This window comes from Haliotis rubra, unplaced genomic scaffold, assembly GCF_003918875.1.
Source record: "Haliotis rubra isolate DU_JTF1 unplaced genomic scaffold, ASM391887v1 Scf73, whole genome shotgun sequence".
In the NCBI taxonomy this organism is placed as follows: domain Eukaryota; kingdom Metazoa; phylum Mollusca; class Gastropoda; order Lepetellida; family Haliotidae; genus Haliotis; species Haliotis rubra.
In genome coordinates, this window is record NW_025767446.1 from 2,162,461 (window position 1) to 2,186,361 (window position 23,901).

The 23,901-nt window shown below is 40.6% G+C and overlaps 1 long non-coding RNA gene across 1 annotated transcript in view; it reads right to left on the reverse strand.

Annotated features, from left to right (window-relative positions):
- LOC124259618 overlaps positions 1-23,901 on the reverse strand; it is a 49,399-nt gene that overhangs the window by 13,354 nt on the left and 12,144 nt on the right. The window contains exon 2 of the long non-coding RNA XR_006893876.1: positions 1,070-1,310. This is a non-coding gene — a long non-coding RNA (uncharacterized LOC124259618). The remainder of the gene's footprint in view (positions 1-1,069; positions 1,311-23,901) is intronic.

Genomic DNA, 23,901 nt, shown 5'->3' on the forward strand with positions numbered 1-23,901 from the left:
CTCCACGTGCTGTTACATTTAAGACAACCTTTGTCACGTACATAATTATACTATTCTTAATTAATAAAGTTAATAAGAATGTAGTTTGCAAGCGAAATGTTACAAAGTCATGTTAAACCGACGTTAAGCGACGTCACAACGTTCACGCTTACTGTAAAAACAGATCGATCAAGGACGCTCATTCTGTTCAGCCAAACCCTCATATCCTTGCTCCTTATAGGCAAAGTTCAATAAAAACTAGGTAGATTTATGACAAAATGCAGAGAACCACAACTCCAGACATTTGAAATTGTTTGTAAGAAAGAAAATGCAACTTTGAAACAGGTTTGTATAACTATAGCGATCATGGATGTCCATTTTAAATTGCGCCATGCTCAAGGAATGTTTAACATGTAAATATGATGAGTCCCCCTTAGTAATGTTTGTCTTTATGCATATAGGGGCGGTGGGGTAGCCCAGCGGTTAAAGAGTTCGCTCGTCACAGCGAAGGCCCGGGTTCGATTCCCCACATGGTTACAATATTTGAAACCCATTTCTGGTGTCCCCCGCCGTGATATTGCTAGAATATTGCTAAACGCGGCGTAAAACCATACTCACTCACTTTATACAAATCTTTGTTTCAATTTTCTGAGCACTTGGTACGATCTGCTATCCTCTGTATTGGTGTTAAGGTTACATTGTTTTCAAGTATTTACAAAATATCTTTATGCCTTTCATGGATAAGGCCTGACTGTGTTCAGAATATAAATATGCAACTGGTCCGATTTTCGTGTGAATGAAAATGTATAGATCTGGAACATAATGCCGTATTCAACATTTCATAGCTTTAACAATAAAACGAGTATTCAGAAGCTTCAGATGAAGACACGGAAACAGAGAGTCAACATCATCAACAATCGACAATATCATATTGACAACGTCAAGGCGGCCTGTAAAACATGAGCACAGATTCGCAGTCAGACAGGTCAGAGTCTGACAACCGATCCACTGAAGTCAACTTCTGCAAACAGCAAAGATGCTTGGGATCTATTCTTACCTGGAATTGATGTATGAAAATAGTAGTCATTACCTGTCGCCATATGATCCTGGTTGGTTGTTATCAAAAGATCTTTTTCCCCATCTGAACGGAACGCGTACCCCTCTCTTTCCCCACCGTAAAGGCAACTTAGGAGAGGGACAGTCACATGACGTATAGTAACGGTTATAGTAACATTCCTTTGTGCAATCCAAATATCTCGCCGAAACGGATGTGAACACACAGCAAAGCACTACGCATGACAGGAAGAGCAGTATTGTCCTTGACATTCTTTCTGAAACAGAAATGGAAATTGTGTCAATATATGTGTAGTACAGAGGAAGAACGCGTCCAGTGATCAACATTCATTGCAAGTGCTGTGTGACATTGAATCAAAGATTTCTGTCGGCAAAAACTACATACAAATACAAGTTTTAAGTATTAAACTATGTATATATGTGTGCGTGCGTGCGTGTCTGGGTTTGCTTGTTTGTATGACATGACATATGACTATTTATCACTTGCGTAAACTATGACCAGTAACATAATTATATATACACATTATTATATGTACACATAATTATATATAACATAATTATATAAACACATACAATTGAATTTCACCTCTGTACATATACACACACTAGTGTAGCACATGTATAAAGCAGTTCCAAAAATATCCACACGACACAAATTGCTCTTTTGCATGTTTCAGGAGATTAAACTGAACAGGCAGGACTATTTGCGTCGTGTGATTATTTTGTGATTTTTTTGTCATTTTACACGTTCATTCTGGCAGGATGAATCGTTCTTGAACATGTGGACACGCACTCGTAGGGTCTTTTGAGAACAGTTTTCATTGAATGCAAAAGCAAACTATTTAAAAACTGTATGAATGGACACCGGGTGTTCAACATGGTGGTTAAAGAAGGATGCTTTCCTACTGATAACCAGCCCACAGCATACAGCTGTAAACGGAGATCATCCGGAGATGTTACGAATGTAACCAGACAAATACATTAATGATTCAGTGCGTGTGATTGAAGCTAGGTCAACAGCAATCAAGTTCTTAAAGACCTGAGGCATTAAAATCCTGCAAAATCTCCTCGAGCTTCATCAAATGAATGGGTCTAAGAAAAAGTAGTTGCAACTATTTTCAGCAGAGTAGTCGCTAGAATAGCTATTTAACGACGTAGAACACGCATGTACCTCAGGATCAGAAAGCATTGGAACAGAATCGTATTTTGATAATAATGCTGATGAAAGCTATTCAATAACACTTTGCGTATTCTCGTGGCAAATCCGGATATCCGGACATTTCAAGTGTCCGGATAAACGGGGCACGACTGTAGTATAAGAATATACCTGTTTCGTTTCATTTCAAGTCACTACGTTCTCATAACCCCTTAGATATTACCATAAAAACAGTTAATATCCATTTAGTAAATCTACAGTAAGAAATTGGAACTTTTACATTCAATTTCATTTTCAGCAGTGTCATACAGGTCAAAAAATGAGATGTGACATTCAAAGAGGGAGAAACAATGACATGGAAGCGCCCGATAAGAATCTACACGCCTTAAATGTAATGCATGTGATTTTAAATTCGTAACTAATCACGATGAAGTCGACCTGCTAGATTAATGTCGGTGCTTGAACAACCGTAACATACACAGCTTCATCAATCCCCTTCTCCTAAGAGCTACCTAGCTGACGGAAGAGCAAATGGCACCATTAATCAGGCAGAGTTTACACCCACAGACGAAGTTTGTGATCGATACGATGACAAAGTCAGATGTTTAACGAAACGCGCTTTTTCAAGTCCTCTCATCTTGGGATTCTATCCACGTGGCTACTTTTTCCAGTAAATATCAACCGAGTCAACACACTAATAGGAGATTAAAACGAAGGACTGAACATTTCTTCTCCATCTTCGGTTCATTACTCTTCCATCAACAAATGGGACACATGGCATTTTGATTTTGTTGGTAATGTCAACCATTGCACCGGCATCCCACTCGATGCCATTAATATTTTATGCTGTTTATTCAGGTGTGTTCGCTAAACCGTAAACTTAATAAAAATATTTGTGTTTACGGAATGAAATCATCCTACACTTCACTGTGTGTGTTGAACGGTCTGTTAACGGCCGTATATGCATAATTAACATCTGAAAATGGTTTCATACGAGACGTAGTCGTTGGACCTTAATGCCCGAACTTTTAACAAAATATCCATCCATTATAATAACTGACGTATTGCACGATTTCAGGTTTGAGTGTAGTTAATATGAAACAATCATACTACACCCCACACCCCTCCTCCCCAAACACACATACACACGCACGCACGCACGCACGCACGCACATACACACACATACATACATACATACATACATACATACATACATACATACATACATACATACATACATACTTACAAAGATACATACATACGACTGTGTTCCACAATGTGGGCGTTGAATTTAATACCAAGTGATCGATTTATCCTTATTGTTGAAAAATCAATATGTGTAGTACTAAATGTGAATTAGGACACATTTATGAAATATAATTTAATCATGCCAAGACTGCCTGATTTAATTGAAGTGTTCTCTGCAGTGATCATATCAAAATCATATCAGATCATCTTTATGATATGTTATATTTTGCATCGTTTCACAATGAACAATTTAACTAAGGTTTATCCCCTTCCGGCAATACGATAATAATATCAGAAACCTCTGAAGGACTACTGCCGTCCAGTTATCATAAACTGTGCTGTTTATGGTTCCTTCTAAAAGACAGACTGGAAGGAATAATACAAGTTAAACAATATTTCTTTATCCTTTTCATTTATGTTATATCGACCAAACGCGATTCTTATACCACATATGTTTTACAGAATGAAACATAGATTGCAAAATCCTTTGCAAGGGTATAAGAAATATCTGCTAAAAGCAGAGTCCATCGTGACTGAATCATATAAAAATTCCGATTGAATTATATGGAAAATACATTTTCCTTCAAATCGCTGACACATTATTTCAATCGATTTCTGCAGCAGAATAAAATTTCGATTGTAATATATTGAAGTACAATTAATTCCAAATCGTCGAGGCGCTAATGTCATCCTTCCATTTCAATCTGAATAGCTGTCTTACGTCTCTTTTTTCTAAACAGACTAGACACACATGTCTTTACGAAATGGTAAATGTGTGCCTTCCTCCCGAGCTTCTAAATCCCAGCCCCAGACTGTAGCGGCCATAAAACAAGACGCCACAGCGCCCCCTGTCGGGGAAATGACTATTTGCAGATGGTGTACGGATTCTGACTACCTTAATCGGATTTAACGGCCTTTACTAGATCAATGGCTACTCTTGATTTCCGTTTTGTATTGTCTGCACTTGGTCTAGCCTCGTTGGTGACAAGGTCCGATGTAGGGTTACATATAATGAAATGTGTTTGAAGGACCCTGTTCATTTCAGTGGTATACTGCATATATAAAAACTGACTAAATACAACTGGTATAGCTGTGCAGATTTGATTTTGGATTTATATTTACAGATGCAAGAAATACGATAAAGAAGGAGAATCCAGTTTTCTGTCGATTAGTTTTGGTCAATGTATCCTGCCTTCAAGCTCGCTTGCCGAACACGATGCATTAAGATGTTCGCGTTCATCTCATTGTCGCATATATCACTGTCCATTACATAACAATCAGTTTCTTCTAACGATCTGAACAATAACTGACGTACGTGCCATGTGCGTCAATGTCGGACAGGGTTACCTCCATCAAACAAAATGAAAAATGTGATTTTCACAATTGGTTGATATGCACTCTTTCGTTGGAAAAAGATTCATCAACGGTGACATTTCAAAATCGGAACAAAACAGGAGACCAACACAAGACTTCGTCATTCCTGAAATCTCTTCAGCAAGTTAGATAACCATCAACACCCCAATAATAGCCCTACATCCGAGAGGACAAGTAACGTCTTGATGTCAGGTCTAACATGATGCAACTTTAATTTCCGCTCTGTTCTTTGATATAGTTTATCTTGTGTTTAAGCTCCGTTATGGACGAGTGTGTTCCCTTTTTAGCTTTTATCTCATTAAAACATTGATTTATAATACAGAACGTACGTGCAAACGAATATTTAGTCTTCACTATTCCCAGAAGCAAACTGCGTTTGGTGTAAATGGGAAAACAGCTGTGAATATTATGAGTGGATTACTATTAATGTGTGATGGCACCGAGTGTACATGTAACACCGTACCGCCATTCAGAATATTTGCCTAAAATGGAAGCATTGTTTGCAACGCGACGGCGGAATGTAACCAAACCAGACAATCCAGTGATCGAGGGTCAGAAAAGTCCGTCAGTCAGATCATGTGTCGACGTATGGAGATTCTGATGCTTATGAGTAAAGAAAAACGTTTCAGAAATACATGTCTTTTACAAAACAATCGGGGTTAGTTTCTAAATTGATTCGGGATTCAATGTCTTCCAACTTAGATTGTCCTCTCCCTGGTATTTACATATTCCATAATTCTTTTCTGAATATACACATATATACATATATAAGTGTAGAAGAGACATAAACATGTTGATGGAGCAGTAAAGAGAAGACAGGATATGCATACTTGAACTCGTTTAGTTATACATACATGTACATAATGTTTTACTTTCTCAATGTCAGCTTTATTTTCTGTAACCATGACATCTGTAGTTCCCTGTTACAGCACTTTCAACATGCATAACTTCTTTTAGAAGCATTTGGGCCATATCCGGTAAGACTCCGACAGCAGGATCCAGCGAGACACTGTCAAACCCTAACAACAAACCTCAAAGACTTCAACATCAGAAAGCTCCAAGAAGCAATCTATATAAAAAGACTTGAACCAGCAATCAACTATGATCAAGGCTATTACATACCTCCAGCTTACCATCGCGTCAAATATTCCCTTCAGTTATCCTACTTTATCCTACAGGCTTCACCTGTTTGCGTTCTGAACTCAGATCTTGCCCATTGTTTAGTTACTAGCTTCTCCACTGTCAAACTCAAATCCAGTCAACTGTAAAAACACATTCTTCTATTTGTATATATGCCTCTCAACCATACCCTGTCCATCATTTGCTTGACAACGCAACATCCAAACATTGCTTCTGTTGTAATGAAGTTGTTCATCTGTATATCTCGTTCCTACTATTCAACAATGTTATAACCAATATTTTAAGGCATTTAAGAGTAATTTCACGCTGATGACTAACCACTGTTCATTCCATGAGATGATGGTTTTAATGTTCTTTTGTACGTGAATATGTAAGTTCAGATGATCATATATACCCATTTTATATGTTTTTTAAAGATTATTAAAACAAGAAATCGTAGAACTACGACCCGCGAACGGGAAAGATTTCCTCAATCGAAATCGCAATATTAAGTGGGGAAAAGGATTCATACGTCGGTCTTTGTCTTAGTGAGAGTGGTTTGCAGCAACTGAACCTTTTCTCGAGAATGAATGTAATCATCATCATCGTCATCATTCTTGTACTTTAAAATAGCGCTACAGGGATTATACAACCTCAGCTAGTTCTCAGGTCCAAGAGGGTGAAAGATCACGTTAATAACCAATGATACATTAGATTTCGAAAGTCATTTGCAACATATGTTATATTTGGGATTACACTTGCTCGGTAAAATACAGATTTTAGAACTTTTGGGGGATAGCCGGGAGTCGAACCCACACTCTTTTGTGGAAGCCATGGTGGTTGAGGGAGTTGGATTGCTGACTTTGTATGCTGGCGCGTAGATGCCTCGCCAATCTGTATAACTTCTGCATCCACTGATTCGTTTCCTGCGCGCTGCATTCAGGGTTGCAGAGCCACATAACCTCTTTTGTGATCTATACACGATCTACCGCATCATAAAGGACAAATATCACATCCTGTTCATTTATGTCGGAAACTATAAGTAGTATACACAATCGGGATTCTGGACCAGGCCTTCCCATCCTGTATATAATCTTTATTTATAAAATAATAATTAATTGGTTTTCTGTCAATCTTTGATGAATATATTTTAAGCTGATGAGGTACAAGTGCTCGGATAAAAAAATGGCATGAAGTAAAATGTTAGGCCTCTGAAAAACCATGATCCCCTCGAGGCTTGTGGTGGTGACTCTTCCTGGTTGTATATAAATACGACAAAGTTTATTTCGATGGCGATCATGCCAGCGTATTTTTAACCCATACAGAATTCTCACATCTTCTCCGGGGGCATCTAAAAGAAATACTTCGATAATAAGTGTAGAACCTTGTATCACACTGATCCACGTGGGTTGGACCCCAGTATACATTCTTAATTGCAACCAATTATGTTCGTATTCCGACCGTGGTGACTAACATAATACCCGTTTGATCTGGTAATGTTGATACGTACGTTCCCTATTTTATTTCTGGAAAAAAAACTAGTCAGTACAAACCCATTATTTTTTATTTCTATGATATTACCATCATCATCTATGATAAGATAAGGGTAGGTAAGGATAATATTGATGATCCAGTTCAATTGAGATTCGATTATCAATTCTCGTAGTTGTAGACGGTTTTTTAAAATGCATATGTACAAGGTGTTTTCCTCGCTGGGATGATCAAATCCCCGCGTGTCCCTGAGATCGGCGAGCATGGCGTTCGAATGATGGTTCATATCATATATAATATGTTACGAAATAGTTTTCAACTGGTTTTCGGATAATTCCTCAGACCACTTCAAACCCATGAGATGTAAGTTGTCGGGTAGTAAAATTTTGGTGAGCGATATCGTGTCTTCCACGGTGACGGTGACTCCCTGCAGACTGGCGTAGGCATTAACGTTCACCCGCACGTAAACGGAGCAAACATGGTATTGTTGTTGTTTGGTCCAGAGAGTTTGATCCCTTTCACGATTTCGACGACACCACGCGCTGACGGCGGTTCGCCGAGGTAGACTTGGATGTACAGCGTGTATTTCGCCGGCAGATTTTCCAGGACGTCTACCACGCCGTCGAATTCCGACACCATCTGCATGTGAGCTACTTTTAGTAGCTGACGATCATGCTGCGTCTATGCGCCGGGATGTAAGTCAAGAGCAGCTTTCCGTTGTTCACGACTTTCATCAGATAGTGATCTTTGTTGTCCGTGAAAACGTGGGGAGAATCGAGCGTGATGTTGAGAATCCAACTGATTTGGGATGACACTAATACCCATTTGTTGTCGTTGTTGAAGATGAGAGTGTACTGCGTGTTTATGGAGACGGTCGTGGTCTCTACGTCGTCCAGGTGGAACAGACTGTCGCAGAATGCTGGGGTTATCGTCCATTCGTCCTCGTCGTTACAGATCAGGTCATACCGCGTGTTGTTGACTGCTCCTTCTGTATCGTCTAGGTCGCTCTTGCTACCGGCTGCAGTAGAAGGCAGCAGTGTGACACGTTTGTAAATGTTGTTTTTCAGTTGCAAGGCGTACAGTTTGCCGTCGACTCCGGGTTCGTCGAAACCGCGCGTGTCCCAGAGGTCAGACATTGCTATGTTAGCGCATTTTCTAACGCGTGTTCCTGGACATTGAGAATCGGTCATTGTCGAATGTGCAGCACCGACCTCAGATATCCTATACTTACGGGATCGTGTTTAATATCTAAAACTGATATTTTCAATTCCGTGATGTTGCCCCGTGCTTATTTCTTGTACTGCCGCAATGAAAACGATTCGGTTCTGCCGTCGTTGTACTTTTCCGTTTTCACCAGCCCGCCTCTCAGCAGCGTGGAATGTCGTTGACCTTGAACGTTGTCGGTCTTCTTCAGCTGATCGAGATGAATGCACAGTTCGCGGTACGGAACGAGGTCGGGTAATTTCGTGCCGGTCACGGTGGTTTTCAGTGGTATCTCGTTCGACATAGACCCGAGCATTTTCGCCAACGGTCGACTGCGTCTCAAAGTGTTTTCTCCGTTGTTGGCTAACACGACCGTGCCGTTCAAGCCGTTCATTTGGAGTTCGGCTCCCAAGGGTTTGAATATTTCGTCGTTCAGCGAGCACACGCTGTAGTAGCCGTCCATTAATTGGTTGCGGGTGTTATTGACGAACAGCCTGTTGTTGTGTCTGCCTAGGTTAGTCCATCGCGGGTAGTAGGTGATATCGCAGAGCGCGAGTTCGAACTAACCTGATGTGTTATCGATGTCGTGAATCAGTTAAACGGATTCGCCGCTCGTGATTCCCGGAAGCATCACGTACATATTGAAAGTAGATATGTATACTAAAAAGTTAATATAACAATTAAGATATGTACAAACCAGGAGTGTTTTACCATCAAAATCCCCGTCGTGCTTCACAATATTCGCGGGTACGATTCTCACTTGATCATGCAGACCATCACGAAGGTCGACGGCAACCTAACGTGTATCCCCAACAACATGGAAAAATACATCTCGGGCTCCTTAGACGGTCTGAAATTTATCAACAGCGTTCAGTTCCTGCTGTCGTCTCTAAACAGTCTACTGAACGCCAACGACCGGGACGACTTCGACATAACCAATCGATACACCGACGCGGAGGCTCGACCTCTGCTGCTGAGGAAGGTGATCCACCCCTACGAATACATGGACGACTGGGCCATGTTTGACGAGACACGTTTACCTCCCATCGACCGCTTTTACAGCAACTTGACCGACTCGACCATCACCCTGGACGATTACGCGCACGTCCTCAACATATGGGTCAAACTGGGTTGCAAACATTTGGGTGACTACCACGACCTGTACTTGAAAACCGACATGCTGCTGCTGGCCGACGTGTTCGAGATATTCAGAAAAACGTGCTCGAAAACAGTACGGCCTAGACCCCGCGTGGTATTTCTCCTCCCGCGGTCTCTCTTGGGATGCCTTGTTGAAAAAGACCGGCATGGAACTGAAACTACTGACGGATTACGACATGCACCTGTTCGTAGTGAAAGGTCTGCGTTGCGGAATTTCCATTTCCAAAGCCAACAACAAGTACGTTTTCGGTCACAACACGAGCAAACACATCCTCTATCTCGATGCCAACAACCTGTACGGCTGGGCCATGAGTCAGTATCTACCCACCGGGGGATTCGAATGGGTCTCCTTGACCGATATCGACATGAATAGCATCGCGCCAGATTCGAACAAAGGGAACGTATCGAAGTGGACTTGGAATATCCAGCGGAATTACACGAATCGCAGAACAGCTATCCGCTAGCTCCCGAATGATTAACGGTGAACCCGGACTGGATGTTCGAATATCAACTAAACTTGCTGGGAAAAAATAAGCCTGCTAACGTCGAAAAACTCGTACCGAACTTGATGAACATGAACAAAATACATCGTGCACTATAGCAATCTGCAGCTGTACTTGTCACTGGGAATGAAACTCACGAAAATACACAGGGCGCTCGAGTTCGATCAAAGTCCGTGGATGGAGCCCTACATCAGAATGGACACGGATTTACGAAAGCTGGCCACCAGCGATTTCGAGAAAAACAAGCTCATGAACAACTCGGTATTCGGCAAGATGATGGAGAATTTGAGAAAAACTTAGGAAACTGATAGCCAGCCCGACATTCAACCGGGGCAAGCTATTCGATGGCGACTTGGCAGCACTGCACATGAACAAAAGTCACATCAAATTCAACCGACCCGTTTACGTGGAGATGAGCATCCTCGACTTATCCAAACACTTGATGTACGACTTATACTACAACGAGATCAAGAAGCAGTACGGCGACAAGTGCGAAGTGCTGTACACGGACACGGATTCACTGCTGATTGAAATTCACACCGAGGACTTGTACGAGGACATGAAGATAAACATGCATCTGTACGACACCAGCGACTACCCGAAAGACCACCCTTGCACGACACCATTAACAGAAAAGTGCTCGGCAAGATGAAGGACGAATGCGCGGGCACGCCGATCGCTTAGTACATCGGCTTGAGACCCAAGATGTATTCCATCAAGAAAGCAGACGACGACGAAATCAGAAATCAGAAAGGGAAAAGGCGTGAAAAAACACGTGGTGAAAAAACACATCAAGCACGTCACATTCAAGTAAGCCCTGTTCAAGAATAAAACTTTCAAACACCAAATGAACATGCTGAGAAGCGAAGGACAGACGCGTACAGACACACGCGCATATTAAAAAACGCACAATATATAAACATCATGGAGAAAATTTATTACAGCCCACGCGGGTACTGGAAAGGCGCGTACGCCAACCAGAAACTCGCCAAAGCCGCTAGAGTCTCGGAAGACGTCGCCAAAGCTTGGCTTAAAAAACAAGCTATCTGGCAAGTTTACCTGCCGGCGCCTCGGTACATCACGAAATTTCCCGACATTTCGACGCCGAATCGCGTACATCAAGCCGACATCCTTTTTCTACCTCATGACAGGGTGAGGCACAAAACCTACAAGTACGCCCTGACAATCGTCGATGTTGCCAGTCGCTACAAAGAAGCCGAACCGTTGACGACGAAAGATTCTAACAAAGTCGCCAAAGCCTTAGAACGCATATACAAATGCAGTCTCTTGACCTGGCCTGCCATATTGCAAATCAATCCCGGACACGAGTACATGGGAGCCGTGTTGCAGCTGCTGGCCAAGCACAAAGTCAAGGTGAGACAAGGCGTGGCCGAAGCACACCGCAGCCAAGCCATAGTCGAGAGATTCAATCGCACCTTAGCCGAACGCCTGTTCTCACAACAGTACAGGATTTAATTGATCCCGGAAACAGAAACACGGAATAGGGCGAACGCTTGCCTCGAGTGGTGGCTGCCATCAGCAACGAAGTCACCAGAAGTCGAGACCCGTCGAAGCCATCAAAATGAAATCCGTCGCCACAGAATAAGCAGCGGCACGTGGCGATAAAACAGAAAAAACATTACCGGACCGTGTCAGCGTTAGGTACTTGTACCAACCGGGAGAATACGAGGGAGACAGAGGAAAATGCGCCAACGATCCGATATGGTCCATGAAAACGTACAACGTAGACCTGGTCGACAACAAGGACGGCGAACAGAACTTGTACTACTTGAAAGACGGACCGCCGGGAGCATTCGTCCGAGAGGAGTTGATGATCATACCTCACGACACAGTCCCTTACAGATGGTCCACTGCTGAATAATTCTCATGATTTTGTGTGTGTGTGTGTGTGTGTGTGTGTGTGTGTGTGTGTTTGTAGTTGTAGTATGATATGTTACTGTGACTGTAAACGCAAAGTTTATTAGCCGAGCCGAGCCGAGCCGAGACACACACACACACAGACATTGCGACTCGCTCACAGCGCTCACTCAACCTAGGTAAACAAGAACTGTGAACTGTGACCTCTGAACTGTGACCTGTCAACTCTGACACCTCGCTCGCTCGCTCAACATAGACTAGGAAAATCAATTACCAAGACCAACGGGAACCGTGGTGGCTCAGTCCGCTAAGCTGCTGGGGTCAGCTTGCTGTCGTGCGATTTGTGAGTTCGTATCCCGTCTGGCCTCTATGATTTCCTTGCAAACTTTCGAAACCTCCGGTAAGGTTATCTAGAACGGGCTCTCTCGTCGAGAGCACGCAGCTGGATGCAATCCCACGAGGGAGGGAGCCTTGCGCATTGCATCTATCTCATTTCTTTCTCCCTTTGGGGTTGTGATCGCAGCAGACATTTTGCTAAAAAGATTCAGCCTCGGTACTTTATAACAAGTACGGCAATACGTTGAACTTTTAGCCTTTTGAAAGACGGACCCCCATGCTCGATGAAAATTGATTATTTCAGAAACTATTCGACCGATTGTCGTAAAATTTTGCATACACCTCCTGTAGTAGTATACACAGGATATATTTGCGACTTTGGCTTTGTTTGAAAACTCAAAGCATAGCAGTACATTTGATAATGGTATATTAATGCTATTATCAGATGCAATAATACAGTCTACATAGCTGAAACCTTAGATATAATAATGTACACTGCCTGTGCCTTAGAAAACTAATGAATGTTCATACATTTCACTGTATCAGAAGTATCATCTTTAGTACAATTAATCAAAATTCAATTACAAAACACGAAACGCTATGGTAATATAAACTACATGACTTAGTGCATGTTTTATTACTCATAATTGTCTGATTGTTCTATTATTCAAAATGATATGAAGTATAATGGCGTCTTTAGCGTATCATTATCTCATTTTAATTCCTATAATGCTCAAATTTCGTTGTACCCTATGTAACCTGGTATTGGTTGAAAGGAGAATTGAGATCGACCAATCTTCAATCAACGATAGAAGATACCGATGATTGAATTACATGAGATGAAGTGAAGTGCGGTTTGACGTCATTGCGTCTAAAATCAGACCCATAGAAAAGTTCATGCACGTGTGTTTGTGTGTGTGTGTGTGTGAAAAATCTCTGTTTCTCCCCCTTATTCATGTGCACCAGGCAAGTACCATTATTTCATTTTGAAGGTATGACACGAGATCGATCCGTCGACCCTTCACCATCCCAGCGGGCGTTCTATCCAGTGGACCATAGTATATACTTATATTACACTAGGATTACACAATGCAATTTAGAAAGTGCTCAAATGTAATATATATTATGTGCATGGTATATTTGGGATTACACTTTCTTAGTAAAGTACACATTCTAGTACTTTTGTTCGGTTGAGTCCCATCCGCGATCGAACTCACACCCCTCAGAATCAGGCAGTTGTGTGCTGGCGATTAGGTGCCTTACTCTGAGGGTGTGGGTTCGAATCCCGGATGGGACTCAATCCAACATAAGTACTTGAATCTGTACTTTACTATGAAAGTGTCATCCCAAATATAACAGATGTTACATAGGTTACTCTAGGTTTTAGACCTTCAGTGAAAAGGTAACTTTAAATGGAGACTTTCTTTAACATAATCATATTACGCAAATCTGTTGAACTATGTCCGATGATTTCATAGTACAACAAAATAAGAATGGGTTGCACGTATTGTATTTCACTACCAAACGTATTAAAGGGGAGTCGGATAATTAGGCCATCACAGCACGCTCGATACAATGAAATTCAATGCTGAACAAAAAACTTAACCCTGGCTGGCGCTGATCACATGCTGGACAACATTAACACAATGTGACTGGCAAGCTCCACCGATCTTTCTGAAGAAGACGTCAACTGATTTTAAATTCAAACAAAATGAATAACTTAAAATGGCTGTATTAAACACATAAATAATTTAAGGCAAACTTAAAGAATTATGTTTTTCCTCGTGGTTAATCATGGATGTATGTTTCAATTGAGGAAGTGAATATAAATTTAGTTGTACGTGAAAGCAATATCAACAGTCTGGGTCATCCGAATATATCTCTCCACATGGTGTATAATGTATACTAATATAATCTAGGAAGACTGTTCTGACATATAGACTACTTCGTTTCACACACGATACTTGAATGTCTGCAGGACGTGGGCACAAGCCAGAATCATTGCCTCAGTTTAAGAAGATCCGTGTTAATTACGAGTCACGTAATGATGTCTTAATACAAAACAATCTTAACTTGGTAACTCCGATTCCTTAACATAGAGACTTAGAATTGGTTCTCAGTAACCAATGTTTGTCGTAAGAGGCGACTAACAGGATCGGGAGGTCAGGCTCGCTGACTTGGTTGACACATGTCATCATATCCTAGTTGCGTAGATAGATGCTCAGGCTGTTGATCACTGGATTGTCTGGGCCAGACTGGATTATTTACAGACCGCCGCCATATACCAGATACAGTGCTGAGTGCGGCGTAAAGCAACAAACCAACCAGCCAGCCAACCTTACCATAGATCTACGACTCCAGTAGTGCTGGGGTTGTTTTGTACACAAAACACACGTATGAGCTATTTAAATACCTTTCCCAAACTGTAAGACTGGGTCAAAGATTTTCTTGTTTAAAACACAGAATGAGATATCTGAAACATATGAAATGAGTGTTAATTTCTGCAGCTGTTCACTACTGTTGATTGGAGTGGTGTCACTCTACGGTCGGATAAGATAATCATTTACTGTTTAGATGTCGTTTTTGTGAATTGTGCATGCGTGGACTTGTCACCTTTTGTTTTTCTGGTATGGTTAATCATCAACATACTCATCAACTTTGACCTAATTTAGACAATTCAATATAAATGTTCTTTTGATAACGTTCCTTAATTGTCAATTACTGATAGCCTTGTCCATTTCAAGATTCATTCTAACAAAGGAAATGTGAAACACGATTGCCAATAGAAACATGGTACACCTGGTTCTCTATGATTGCCGTGAAAATGAGTTTCGAAATCCAGATTGTATTATATCATTTTACGCGGCCACAATCTACAAGCAGTGTAGCATGCTTTGGACTTCTTGAACTCGGATGGTATTGCAAGCCAGACATGGAACCGCCTGATCGTGTATCGTAATTGTAATGTTGCTACAACTGAACTTTGAAGGCACATCATTTACGTACCTACTAATTGCACACACGGAGGGCTAATACTCGTAATCACAAACTTTGTGATAGACATCGGTTCGGAACAAGCAATCCCCGGTTATCACATTTAATTAGTCTCCAAATAATAACGATAATACTGACACATTTATGGATAACAACTTCTTTTATTTTGTGCAATACTGAATATATCCTTCTCGTCTAGCAGTACCGTACCCAGAACGTCTAAAACTCCACTCAAAGAAAGTAATAAAGATTTAAATGCAGCTGAATGAATAGAGTACTGACAGAGTAAAGAGCTACATCTGCTTCTGGTAAGCCCTATGCCATATGTATCGAGTGAGTGAGTAGATCAAGTTGCATGTCACTGCAGTATTCGAGATTGTTTGCGAAGGTGTAGAAACTGTGCAGTCAGGGACATGTCACTAAATAACAAATCTCGGTTGCCAACCACACCAATTCCATTTAGCGCAAAGGGAAACATAGCATTTTTATACGACTGTATCACTGAAACTTTGTGATGACACACTGTACCAGGCTGGAGTATCCAGCGTCATGGTTCTGTTGAACATTTACGATCTCAAAAAAAAACTAAGTAATTTCATGACTGTTACATTCATTAAGAGAGGACAGCAACAAACTGAAGTTGCTTTAACAAGGTACATTTAGTTCGGTTTAGTTCACATTAATTCTATAGGTCCTATCAACTGCAATTTTAATTACATGGACTAGAGTTACTATGTTCAAGTACATAATACCATTTCCGGTCAATCGTGCCCATTCAGTTGATTTCAATACTAAATCTCATACATCAGTAACGAAAAAAGAATGGATGTAAATTGACCATGATGATGTACGATCTTGATACCTAGTGACTGGTTGCAGTGTTGTTTAGTGTGAAATCCCCAATTACTACTCAGTTACTACCAGACGTATTGTGTAAATGACGAATTGACCCAAGTGAGAAAGTTGGTCATTTGTGTCTAGGACATCCGCGAAGATGACCAATGATTACTTCGCTCCTGCAACGGAAAAGGTCGACAGAGTGCTATTACTGAAACGTATCTTCTTAATCGGGCGCATTTGACACGCAATCTTGAGTAATTGGTGCCGTGTTACTGTTCCTGATGCCTGAACAAGATAGGACGGAGTTATTAAGTGGCATACTGCCTGACGCCGGATATGCATCAAGGTTGGAACAGGCTAGATATCAGATTAATGATGGCTGGAGATCTATATGTCCGAAGGCTGCATTGAACCCAATACAACTTTGTGCAGTTATGTCATCCTAAACTGTCGGACAAACGAAACTAGATACACATCTTTGATTGAGATTTAAAAAATGAAATGGAGATGGTGTTGTAAGTGATGCTTGTATCACAGGTTTCTTTCACCTTAAATATGAACTGCTCAGATGGCTCTTTTGAACAAATTACCTTTTTCATAATGTTATTAATGTTTCAGTCATTTCCAGTTTTAAGTGTACACTCTTTTGCCAGCATTATATATATACTATGGTGTACTATTGAAATATGGTTTCTAACACCATTAAATGAAAAGAGGTCGCTATGCCTCTCCATAAAGGACATACCGTTATTTTTTTTAACATTAAGTTCTCTTTTATTTCAAAACAGCATGATAGTGGAAGAACTCAGTTAAGATCTCCTGTCTGTTTTGTCCACGCATAACTATACAATTAGTCAGTGTGAGAATACTGGTTCAAATTCTTTTTTGTTCATTTCATGTTAGATTATTGGTAAGCATGATTTGTTCAAAATGAATCTACATTCTTCAAGGTTGTTCACTGACTGGTAAAACAAATAATTTGCAAATTCGAAAATTCCGAGTACGTCTAGAAAATTCAAAGCACAGTGGCGGTGACTAAAGGTCGAGGGCACTGGTTGAGAAAATGCAATCAAGGAAGTAGTTCTCTATCCAGTAATTTCTCGACAAAGAATTTTTTAAAGTTCAGCAGGTCTCAAGTTCAATGAGCAGGTGTGCCCGTCGGTGTCTGATAAAACCTAATTCAAACACGTAATGGAAAAACGAGGCAATGGGACTTTCATGGTCAGTGAAAGTAGTGCAGCGCTTGTTTATTTCTGGAGATAATAATGACTCACAATACAGAAAATGTCTGCCGTGGGTTGACGTTAAACCCAATAATTTTGATGTCGAATTAAAGCAGGTCTGACTCGTAGCTCTGGGGATATGGCACTGTGGTATATATTTAGAATATTTCATTTCGTAAGCATTATCTGTAATCCAAAATAGTTACCTTTGTAAACAATGCTCAAATGGCATGAGTATAAACGGAAATGTTTCAAACACTTTAATCACTCTTTGTATTACTTTAGAACTACAATAACAACTGTCATAATTTTGGGCACTTTCCATAATTCATTTTTCAGGACAGGAAAGGCACATTGAATAACACTATACTGTCTTCCCAAACATATATCTTTGAACTACTGATATCTTTGTCAGCCATGCACTCTCTACTCTACAGCTGAGATTGCACTATATCTATTAAACCTTCCGCTTAATACCAGCGTTACGGTGTTCCTAGTATGTCATACAGACCCTGAAACAAATATCCCCAATGTAGCCCATGCAAGTCTAGAATGTGTGGCAAATCTAGATTACCACATCTTCAGGCTGAAAATGAAGAATGTCTCTGGGCTCCTTTTTATTGTATTATATATGTATCTCAATTTTAAAACTTCTTTCTGTAAAATTCATTTCAGATACTATATGTTCCCCGCAGTGGTAGAACAACGGTAGTGTCAAAATATGGTGCCCATTAATGTCTTGTACTTATGAGCAAAATGTAGCTGGGCCCTATTTTGACCTTCTTGATTTCCACAACAGCTTTTGACATAAATGTTATCTGCCGAAAAGGGTCAGCGTCAAGTATTCTACACTGACATTGAAGAAACCTTTCTCCCTATTTCGAGTCTGTTCCAATTGGTAAATTGTCATCGTGTTGTCATTGTCGTTCAGCGTGCCGCAAGTGACAGTTTTCGGTCATTGCTGTTCCATTGATATTCCATATCTACATACTCCATGCCCTTCAGGCATAGACATCGGATGCACTAGTACCGCTTCCTATGTTTGCTTGATGAGACTCAGAGTCAGCTCTGTCACATCATCTCAAGGTTAATATTGTGAAGAAATTTCTCACTTCCAGATAGCAGAACTGCTGTCGTTCATTTTCGTCATCCCAATCACATAGGTTTGTGTGTTGTTTAACACCACACTCAGCAATAAGCCAGCTTTTAACCTCTGATGCTAGATAATAATGTCTGGATCAGACAATCCATTTCTTCCATCTAGCATCAAACTGGGATACAACACATGTTATATTTGGAATTACACTTCCTCAGTTAAGTACAGATTCTTGTACTATTCGTACCCATACCCTCAGAGTCAGGCACCTAATTCCCTGCACACAAAGTCAGCCGTCTAACCCATCCAGCCATTGTGCCTTCCACTAGGGATACGATGGCATGCGTCCACCAAGGCAGCGAGCCTCACCACCCGATCGCCGCTTTAGACAGGTATGGGATGCTGAAGATCAATTCTAACCCAGATTGTCACGGGATTTCTTTGGTACTCACAATGTATGACGTCTGATGTCATGCCAGGTTACACTGAAGGTTTTGTGTGAATGAGGTAGTATTACTTCTTACGCTGAAGTCACTGAGTGAATGATGATACATTTCTTTAAACGTAGTCAGTCAGTGAATGGAGTTACTTTACGTCGTAAGTGAATTGCATTGCACTTTATATCTGTCAGTGAGTGCACGCGGTTACCATATGATTTACTCTTGTTGTTGTTTTTTAATTGATGTAGGAGGTTATATTGTTCGTTATACTTAAGCCAGTGAGTGAATGGGGCTGGAGGCAGAATCTTTGAAGCATGCATGTCCAAGCAATGGGAGAGCAGCCTTGTCGAAGTTCGTTGCAATTAAAATAGATTTGTACGAGGTCTGTTTGATGTTTGTTTTCAACCAGCTCGTCGACAGAATGGTACAGATCCATTGACATTTACAATTTATTTTGTGCTTGTCTTCATAGACAGATTTGACCCCATTCATCATTTACTCCTTTCTTCCCCTTGTGATCCAAACACAGACATTCATCAACTCGCACTGAGAAACAATTTCATTTTAGGATTCATAGATACACCTGGGCTCCGTTTCACAAAGCTATCGTAGCGCTACGACTGTCGTACCCCCTATACTGTAACATAGACTTACAGTTGTAGCGCTACGATAGCTTTGTGAAACGGGTCCCTGGATGCCAGGAGTGACCGGATATTGGAAATATTGTCGACTCAGCTTGACATCAGCTCATAATAAATGTATGCAAATGTTCCATATAATGATAAACAGCAGCGGAAATTCAGTTCCTGCGAACTGACATATTATTGTTAGTTTGGTCGCACGTGATACTGGAGAAGAAATGGTGTCCTTAATGATATGCCGTTAATCTTCAGAATAAGAGGTCGTTTGGGATGATGATGTGCCCTGACATACGATAACTGTATTTCCCATTTATGGATGTATGTATGGCGCTTAACACAGTCATATTCCAAGTGTCACGTTCTCATTAACGATGCTCAAGGACACGGGTTTAGTCAGCGTAATAGTATAACATAGGACAATGTAGGGATACAAATCCATGCTTCACATTAAGAGCTTCCGACAGAATAAGTATTGCTAAAGGATAGAATCCGTGAACCTGGCTTAACGCCCATTTGAACAGTACGGAAGGAATGATATTTTGGGAGAGTGAGTGATTGAGTGAGTGAGTGAGTTTGGTTTTACGCCGCTTGTAGCAATATTCCAGCAATATCACGGCGGGGGGACACCAGAAATGAGCTTCACACATTGTACCCATGTGGGGAATCGAACTCGGGTCTTCGGCGTGACGAGCGAACGCTTTAACCATCAAGCTACTCCACCGCCCCTATTTTGGGAGAGACTTTGGGATTATGTACAGATAAGGTATGCTATCAGTCCCTATTAAATGCATCATACGGGGGGATTGGGTGTCGAGGCATTGTCATTCGACTGATTGCCATCATGTCCTATTCTCGTAGATCGTTGCACATGCTTTCAGACATATGTTTACCCGGTCACAATCCACGGCTCGGTTAGTATTTATGATCAGGGTAGTGGAGATACTGCTGACCGATGGACACAAATCACTCCCCACCGGTTTTGAAGAAAAGACTGAATCTGCGAAGATGAATTATACGGTGCAACCTAAGCAACATTCTGTTCCTGGTTGCGATATCAATGCAACACCCTTGACGACTGAAAGACCAGCCTGCTCCTATAACAGCGCGAAGATTATAACTGCTGGGATACTTTAACATTGACATACGACAGGTGATCGCATTCCGATACAGTTCCCTGCATAGATCTGTCAGTTTTCTATTCCCTTTCATGATTCTTGTAGATAAGTGGATAATTATAACTAACCTTCTTTGATTTTTTCAGGTTTATATATTTGACACCCATGTGTTCCCGAATTGGCACGTTAAGTATCATTAAATCAGAACCAAACAGGGAAATCTCACCTCATACAATATCTTGATATGGATACCAAATTTTAGCAGAATGTTCAGTGTGGATTTTTTCATGAATGTCCTTTCAGTAAATCCTGTCGTTGATTACATTTTAAAAAGAAGGTTTCCATAACCTGACAGGCTTATGTATATAAGTGGTATTATAACTTAACTTGTTTTGTCGTTTATGTTTAGTAATACCAGTTTTCGTTTTTAGTATGAGTGTTCCTTGAAGGATTTTTAGAAGTTGTGTTTCTTCGCACGAAATGGGATTCGTCATTCAAATGTATCAAAATCAAATTCATGATTATTTTTTGTGAGCAATCTGAGGCATTTTGATCTCATAGCATTCACTGTTTAACTTGTAATCATTGCATGACAAATGGAAATGCGGTCAACCTAATTTGCTTCGGAATACAAAATTATGAAAATCATTTTAGGCTATTTGTATTTCTAGGGCATGCTTAATTACTCATCCCTGTGTATGTTAATAATATGATATTCCAATATTCAATCAAATTACAACGTTATTAGTTTTCTTTTAGACAGATAACAATATCACTATTCCGATCGTCCAAGTGATTGTAGCGATATGAAAGAATAAAAGCCAGAGAAATGCCAATTTAATACCAATTATGACCATAAAACCGACTGTCTGAGGAAGTCGTGTGTCGCCATTTTACAACCTGTTCTAGTGAATTGAATACAAAACAGGAGAAATCAACGTGTAATCCAGAATGCCCCACTTAATCACTGCGATTGCATGTGGCGGAGCATTGAACGCTAAAATAGCAGCCAGGCCGTCGCTGGTGGGCCGTGTAGGCTTGCCAGAAAGCTGGTCAAATCCAAATAATAGGCAACATGAATGTGGGAGTCATTCTTCATCCATTAGAGAATTAGCTGGATTTAATGATAGATTAATTTGGTTTTGATGGGTGGTCCCTGGCTCTAAACAACTGCCACAAAGATTAAGAGATTGACTGAGAATAGAGACCGTAGAGTTAATCTCAAGGGAAGGCTTGTACAAACCTTCTGCTTCGACTCCTGTAAAGCTTGCTAAATTGACCTTTACCAACTCATTACTTGAATTATTCAATTTTTATCGTTCAATAATCTGGTCCATAATACAGTTATGCAGTGGTAAAGGACTGAAACTGAACTGAGGATTTATAACGTTAACGTCAGGATCAAAATGGTCGACTGGTTTGTTTTTGAATGAATTACGACGTTTTCGTAGTCCCCTTTTACGTATTATCGAATTTAGGACTTGTATAGTTTCTGGCTTGATCGTGTAACATGTGTTTAATTACAGTGCCTGTGTTGTCCTAGCTGTGTCCATAGTGAGTAAGTGAGTGAGTTTAGTTTCGGGTGACACCAGAAATGGGCTTCACGTAATGTACCCATGTTGAGAATCGAACCCGGGCCTTCGGCGTGACGAGCGAACGCTTTAACCACAAGGCTACCCCATAGCCGTGAGGGATGCTTGGGAATATTAATGAAGACATACTGCATTAGATGGGGTCATATCTGCATTAAGCCAAAAACGTTTTGAAAGCAACATTTGTTGAGGTGGATTGGCAAAAAGAGGATACTGACCTCGTAACTCTGCCGTAGACGAATATCATCCGATGGGATCGGACAGACCAGTCGTTCACAGGTACAGGCTACTGGTGTCAAACGTTGTGAAATTTCACGTATAGACATCACAGTCTTATTTTAGATCATTATAAGGCCATATATGGGCATATTTTTCCAAAGCATTCTGATGACGTGTTGTTAAACACAAGACCAGCTACAAATTAGGTTACATTTACAAGGACTCCCACTGTCACCATTGATCGAGTGCAAAGCGTGGGGGAGTGACAGTAAAGGTTATGTTATAGGTTAACCCACACATGTGGGTATAATACGGCTTAGTTGTTTCAGATGTACGTCATTTATGATCATTTGTTTTCAGTGTTTACACCTCGTATGACGTCAAGCCAAAACAGCGTTAGGTTATGCTCACGGTACAGTTCGTTTAGATACGATCAGGTACGATGGGTAGGGATTTGTGTGTTAGGATAAGGAATAACCTCTGTTCTGTTTCATATTGCAAAAATGTTACATGTTTTGTGGACTCTTTTGATACACATTGTGACGTTTGTAATTATGACGTCATACGCCTCTTGCTTGTAATTTATTTGATCAGGATTACAACATTAAAGGACTGAGTAAAACTTTGAAAATGGTTTATGGCAGACATTCGGAGGACATTAACAGATTTGACGCATGAGTTGCAAAAATTATATCCTAAGCAATTCCTTACTATGAGTTTTCCAATATGTGTTTTTTGCAGGTGAACAGTTGATTTGACTTTTCATGTGATTTTGATGGGTGATGCAGGTGGGGATGGATATGCTCACCATTCTTTCAAACACTTTGTGTCACCACAACGTGCTAGATATTTGTTTGTATGATATTTTATTTTTATTATTTTTTATTATTTTTTTTCAACACATTGAAATGAAATGACAGAATGGTCTTTGCGTTTGTCGAGACCTCTTGTTACTTCAAGTCCATCATAAACTAGATAACATCCTGGTTTTAACAAACATTTGTGTCTAGCAACGCGTGTTTGTCGAATGAGCCGAATGAGCGCAATTTCACCAGGTTTCACCTGGAATGGAATTCAATCAGTGGATGTTCTGATGCATCCATCTATCCAAGGTCTTCCCGTACATGACCGAAAAGGTCAAGGGCCATCAGCAAAGAGTTACTATGAAACAAATGGCATTAAATAACATTCTTTCTGTCACTTACTCTAGGTTCAATCTAT